We start from the raw sequence: 6,757 nt of genomic DNA on the forward strand, positions 1-6,757 counted from the left end.
TATCATTTAGCAACACACATAATTTAGACAAAATAATTCTTTCTACTTTTTTCTGGCAGTAATTCACTTTTATTTCAAAATTTGATGGTAGAGGAAAACAGATGCCTAGCGAGAGATTGTATTGTTCAAGGAAGCAAAATAATTTAATATATGATGTTTATGAAGGTATTATTAGTTGAGTTCAGCAGAAAAGAAAAAGCTCCCTTTTGTTTCCCTTCCGGATTTGTGTCCAGTTACTTCTGATTAGAGAGTTCTCTACCAACAAACATTATCCCTAGAGAAGCTGGCTGAGATATCCAAAGCTAGAAAGGCCATATAGATCTTCTAGTGAAATTGTTTAATGACTTAAAGGACCAGGTAGAAAACAGAAATGACTGGATCAAAATGCATGTACCACAGTAGATGGTGATCAAAGCCATCGGTTCACCTGTGATTTCAATGCCATCTCCTTCCCATATCCTCCAGGATCTTACTCTCTCTCCCCTCTATATTTGCAGTCTCTCCCATTTCCACAGGATCCTTCTTCTCATCCTATACATATTTTCAAGTTGCTCTCTTCTTACAAAAAATAAAATAAAATCTTTCCTTAATCTTAGAGGTTTTTACTGCATTCTCCCTTTCCCAATCAAAATTATTTTTATTGAATTCATTGGGGTGACATTGGTTAATAAAATTACATAGGTTTGAGGTGTACAATTCTATAATACATCATCTGTATATTGTATTGTGTGTTCACCACTCAAAGTCAAGTCTCTTTTTATCAAAATTTATCTTCTCTTTACAATGTTTACATCCCCCAACCCCACTTTACCTCTGGAAATCACCATACCATTGTCTGTGTCTACCAGTTTAATTTTTTTTCTTAATCCCTTCACCATTATCACCCAGCCCCTCAATTCCCTCCCCTCTAACACCTGACAGTCTGTTCTCTTTATCTATGAGTCTGATTCTATTTTGTTGGCTTGTTTATTTTGTCCATTACATTCTACATATAACTGAAACCATACGGTATTTGTCTCCCTCTGACTAGCTTATTTCACTTAACATAATACTCTCCAGATCCAACCATGCTGTCATAAAAGGTAAAATTTCCTTATTTCTTACTGCTGAGTAGTATTCTACTGTGTACATATGTCGCTGCTTTTTATTCACTCATTTACTGATGGACACTTGGGCTGCTTCCAGATCCTGGCTATTGTAAATAATGCTGCTATGAATATAGAGATGCATATATTTTTCCAAATTAGTGTTTCGAGTTTCTTCAGATATATTCCCAGAAGTAGAATCACTGGTTCATAAGGCAGCTCCATTTTTAATTTTTTGAGGACACTCATACTGTTTTCCACAGTGGCTACACCAGTCTACATTCCAACCAACAGTGCACATCCTCAAGAACACTTGTTGATTTATTGATGTTAGCCATTTTACAGGTGTGAGGTGATGTCTTATTGTGGTTTAACTTTGCATCTCTCTGATGATTAGTAACACTGACCATCTTTTCACATGTCTATTGGCCACCTGCATGTCCTCTTTGGAGAAGTATCTATTCAGGTCCTTTGCTCATTTTTTAATTGGATTGTTTCTTTCTTTGGTGTTGAGTTTGGATTATTCATAAATTTTGGGTATTAACCCTTTACCAGATGTATTATTGGCAAATATGTTCTCCCATTCAGTGGGTTATCTTTTCATTTTATTGATGGTTTCCTTTGCTGGGCAAAATATTTTTAGTCTGATGTTCCATTTGTTTATTTTTTCTTTTGTTTCCCTTGTCCAAGTGGATATACCAGAAAAATATTGCTAAGAGAAATGTCTGAGACTTTACTGCCTATGTTTTCTTCTAGGATATTTATGGTTTTGAGTTTAACATTTAAGTCTTTAACCCATTTTGAGTTTATTCTTTTGTATGGTGTAACACAGTGGAATAGTTTCATTTTTTTGCATGTTATCTGTCCAATATTCCCAACTATTTATTGAATAAGCTATCTTTACTCCATTATATGTTTTTGCCTCCTGTGTCAAATATAAATTGACCATAAAGATGTGGGCTTATTATCTGGGCTAGTATTCTGTTCTATTGATCTAAATGTCTGTTTTTTGTTGTTTGTTTGTTTTATTGTTAGTCCTCACTGGAGGGTATGCTTATTGGTTTTTAGAGAGAGAGGAAGGGAGAGAAACATCGATGTGAGAGAGAAACATCAATTGATTGCCTCCCATAAGCACCCTGATGAGATTGAATATGCAAGTTAGGTATGTGCCCTGAGCAGTATTCAAACCCACAACCTTCTGGTATACAGGACAATGTTGCAACCAACTGAGCCACCCAACCAGGGCTATATATGTTTTTATGCCAGTATCGTGCTGTTTTGATTCCTATGGCTTGTAGTATAGTTTGATATCAGGTAGTGTGATTCCTCCAACATTGCTCTTATTTCTCAAGATTACTGTGGCCATTTGGGGTCCTTAGTGGTTCCATATAAATTTTTGGAATATTTGTTCTAGTTCTGTGAAATATGCCATTGATATCTTGATAGTAATTGTGTTGAATCTATAGATTGCTTTGGGTATTATGGACATTTTAATGATGTTACTTCTTTTTGTTTGTTTGCTTTTGTTAATCCACACCCAAGGATATTTTTTCCATTGATTTTTAGAGAGAGTGGAAAGGAGGGAGGTAGAGAGAGAGAGATGTGAGAGAGGCACATCGATCCATTGCCTCCTGCACTTTTCAGAGCTGGGCTGGGAATCCAACCTGCAACCCTTTGGTGCATGGGACGACACTCCAACCACTAGCCACACTGGCGAGGGCATGAGGTTAATTCTTCCAATCCATGAACATGGTATATGCTTCCACTTAATTGTATCTTCTTCAATTTCTTTCTTCACTGTCTTAAAGTTTCCCAAGTACACATCTTTACCTACTTCGTTAAATTTATTCCAAGGTGTTGTTTTTTTTTATGCAATTGTAAATGGGATTATTTTCTTAGTTTCCCTTCTGATAGTTCATTATTGGTTTATAAAAATGCTACTGATTTCTGGATATTTATTTGTATCCAGCCACTTTACTGACTTCATTTATCAGTTCTAGTAGTTTCAGTAGAATCTTTAGGGTTCTCAATATACAGTATCATATGTTTTGCAAATAATGACAGTTTTACTTCTTCCTCATCAATTTAAATGCCTTTTATTTCTTCTTCTTGTCTGATTGCTGTGGCTGGAACTTCCAGTACTCTGTTGAATAAGAGTGGTGAAAGCGGACATCCCTGTCTTGTTCTCGATCTTAAGGGAAACACTTTTAGTTTTTGCCTGTTTAGTATGTTGGCTGTGGGTTTGTCATATATGGACTTTATTATGTTGAGATTATGTTCTGTCTGTTCCCAGTGTGCTGAGAGTTTTTATCATAAATAGGTGATTTTATCAAATGCTTTTCCTGCACTTATTGAGCATGTGATTTTCATCCTTTTTTGTTTATGTGGTGTATCACATCTATTGATTTGCGAATACTGTACCAAGCTTGCATGCCCAGAATAAATCCCACTTGACCATGGTGTATGATCCTTTTAATGTATTGCTGGATCCATCTAATATTTTGTTGCGGATGTTAGCATTCATTTTCATTGGGGATATTGGCCTATAATTTTCTGTCTTTGTAGTGTTTATCTGGTTTTGGAATTAGAATAATGCAGGGCTCATTAAATGAGCTTGGGAGTCTTTCCTCCACTTAAATTTTTTAGAGTAGTTTGAGAAGGATAGGTATTAGTTCTTTGAATGTTTGGTAAAATTCACCTGTGACGTCATGTGGTCTAGGACTTTTACTTGTTGGATTTTTTTGATTACTGCTTCGATTTCCTTATTTGTAAGCTGTCTATTCAAATTTTCTGGTTCTTCCTGATTCAGTTTTGGAAGACTGTATGCTTCTTGGAATTTATCCATTTTGTCCAGGTTGTCCAATCTGTTGGCATATAGTTGTTCGTAGTATTTTCTTAAAATCTTTTGTAATTCTGTGGTGCTGGTTGTTACTTCTCCTCTTTCATTTCTGATTTTATTTAGTTGGATCCTTTTTTTTTTCCTTGATGAGTCTGGTTAGCAGCTTGTCAATGTTCTTTATCTTTTCAAAGAACCAGCTCTTGGTTTCATAGATCTTTGCAGACTCTACTTAATTTACATCTGCTCAATCTTTATTATTTCCTTTCTTCTGTTCACTTTGGTCTTTGTTTCCTGTTCTTTTTCCAGTTCCTTTAAGTGTAATGTTACAATGTTTTTTTTTGAGATTTTCCTTGTTTCTTGAGGTAGGCCTGTAATGCTAAGGCTTTGCCTGTTAAGACTGCTTTAGCTGTGTCCCATAGATTTGGGGTTGTGCACTTATTTTAATTTGTTTGAAGGTATGTTTTGATATTTTCTTTGAGCTCATTGTTAATCTATTCATTGTTTAGTAACATGTTATATAGTCACCATGTCTTTGTGTGTTCTTTTTAAATTTCTCTTGTGATTGATTTCAGGTTTCATTGCATTATGGTCAGAGAATATACTTGATATGCTTTCAATCTTCTTAAATTTTTTGAGACTTGTTATGTGTCCTACCATGTGGTCTATCTTAGAAAATGGTCCATGTGTACTTGAAAAGAATGTATAATCTGCTGCTTTGGGGTAAAATGCTCTGAATATATCAATTAAATCCATCTAATCTACTGTGTTAATTAAGGCTGCTGTTTTATTATTGATTTTCTGTCTGGAATATCTATCCATTGACATAAATAATGTGTTAAAGTCCCCTACTATGACTGTATTACTGTTGATCTCTCCCTTTTTGTCCATTATGATTTGATTTATATATTCAGTTGTTCCTATATTGAGGGCAAAAATGTTTACATAGGTTATATACACTTGTGGCATTGCTCCCTTTGTCCTTATGTAGTTTCCTTTTTTTCTCTTATTATAGCATTTATTTTAAAGCTTATTTTGTCTGATATAAGTATTGCTACTCCAGATTTTTTTTTTCTTTTCTATTTGCATGAAATATTTTTTCCATTTCTTTTAGTCTGTGTGTATCTTTCATTCTGAGGTGGGTCTCTTGTGGACAGCATATCCAATTCACTATCCTATCTCTTCTGATTGGGGCATTTAAGCCATTTACATTTAAAGTGATTATTGATAGATATGTATTTATAGCTATTTCATTATTTTAATTATGTTCCTTTGGGTTTTTTCTTCTTTCCTCCTCCTCCTTCTTCCTCTTAACGAAGACCCTTTATCATTTATTGTGATACTGGTTTTGTGATATTGAACTCCTTTAGCTTTGTCTTGTCTGGAAAGCTCTTTATTTCTCCTTCAATTTTAAATGATAGCCTTGCTGGGTAGTCTTGATTGTAGGTCCTTGCTCTTCATAATTTTGAATGTTTTATGCCAACTCCTTCTGGCTTCAAATGTTTCTGTTCAGAAATCAGCAACAGTCTTATGGGAGCTCCCTTATAAGTAACTATCTCTCTCTTGCTGGTTTTAGGATTCTTTCTTTTTCTTTAACCTTTGCCAATTTTATTATGATGTGTCTTGGTATGGGCCTCTTTGGGTTAATCTTTTGGGGGCTCTGTGCTTTCTGTACTTGTGTGTCTTTTTCCTTCACCAGGTTAGGAAAGTTTTCAGTGATTATTTCTTCAAATAAGTTCTTGATCTCTTGCTGTCTTTCTTTCCTTCTGGAATCCTCTGACGCAGATATTGTTACTCTTCATGTTGTACCAAAGTCTGTTAAACTATCCTCATTTTTTAAAATTCCTTTTTCTTTTTGCTGCTTTGATTGGATGTTTTTTGCTACCTTGTCTTCCAAATCTCTGATTTGATCCTATGCATCATCCATCCTATTGTTTATTCTTTCTAGTGTATTCTTCATTTCAGATATTGAATTTTTCATTTCTGAATTTTTTTTTTTATGGTTTTAATGTCCTTTTTCATGCTGTTGAAATTCTCACTAAGTTACCTGAGCATCCTTACAACCATTTTTTTGAACTCTATATCTGGTAAACTGCTTGCCTCCATTTCATTTACCTCTTTTTTGGAGATTTCTCCTGTTCTTTCATTTGGGGCATGTTTTTTTGTTTCCCCATTTTGACTGCCTCTTGTGTTTGTTTCTATGTATTAGGCAGATCTGCTATGTCCCCTAGTATTGGTAGGGTGGGCTTATGTAGTAGGTGTCCTATGGGACCCAGTGCTGCAATCTCCTTTATCACCTGAGCTGGGTGCTCCAGGAATGTTCCTTGTGTCGGTTATGTAAGTTCTCCTGTTGTAATTGAGTCTTGATTGGTATTGATCTGTGTGAGCATGGGGTCTACCCTCAGGCCTGCTAACTGTGAGGATCAACCCTGACCACAGTGTATGAGCTACTGTGCAGGTGCTGACCACAAGTGAAATTCATCTCAGCTGGGTCTGGTGCCTGCAGAGATCTCCCTTTGGATTTGTCGCTAGTGAAGGTAATTGGATCCTACTCTGATGTTATCTGAAGCTGGCCACTGATTGTGTTGATTCTGGGGCCTCTTGGGAGGGACTCTGGTGTAGGTCAATGTCAGATACTGCCTGTGAATGGCCCTGGGCAACCTGTTTGGAGTTACAAAGCAATCCACAGTTTGTGGCTGCCTCTCCACAGCCTCATTGTCCATGAGAAGGACCAAGCTATGCACCAAGGCAGGCTTCTACCAGCACTAAGCCTGAGGGCAGGTCAGCAAAAGCCCCAGGGCACCCCAAGATTCGCCTCCACCTGCCTCTGCTTGTC

The sequence above is a fragment of the Miniopterus schreibersii genome (genome assembly GCF_964146895.1).
Source record: "Miniopterus schreibersii genome assembly, chromosome: 12".
Classification (NCBI taxonomy): domain Eukaryota; kingdom Metazoa; phylum Chordata; class Mammalia; order Chiroptera; family Miniopteridae; genus Miniopterus; species Miniopterus schreibersii.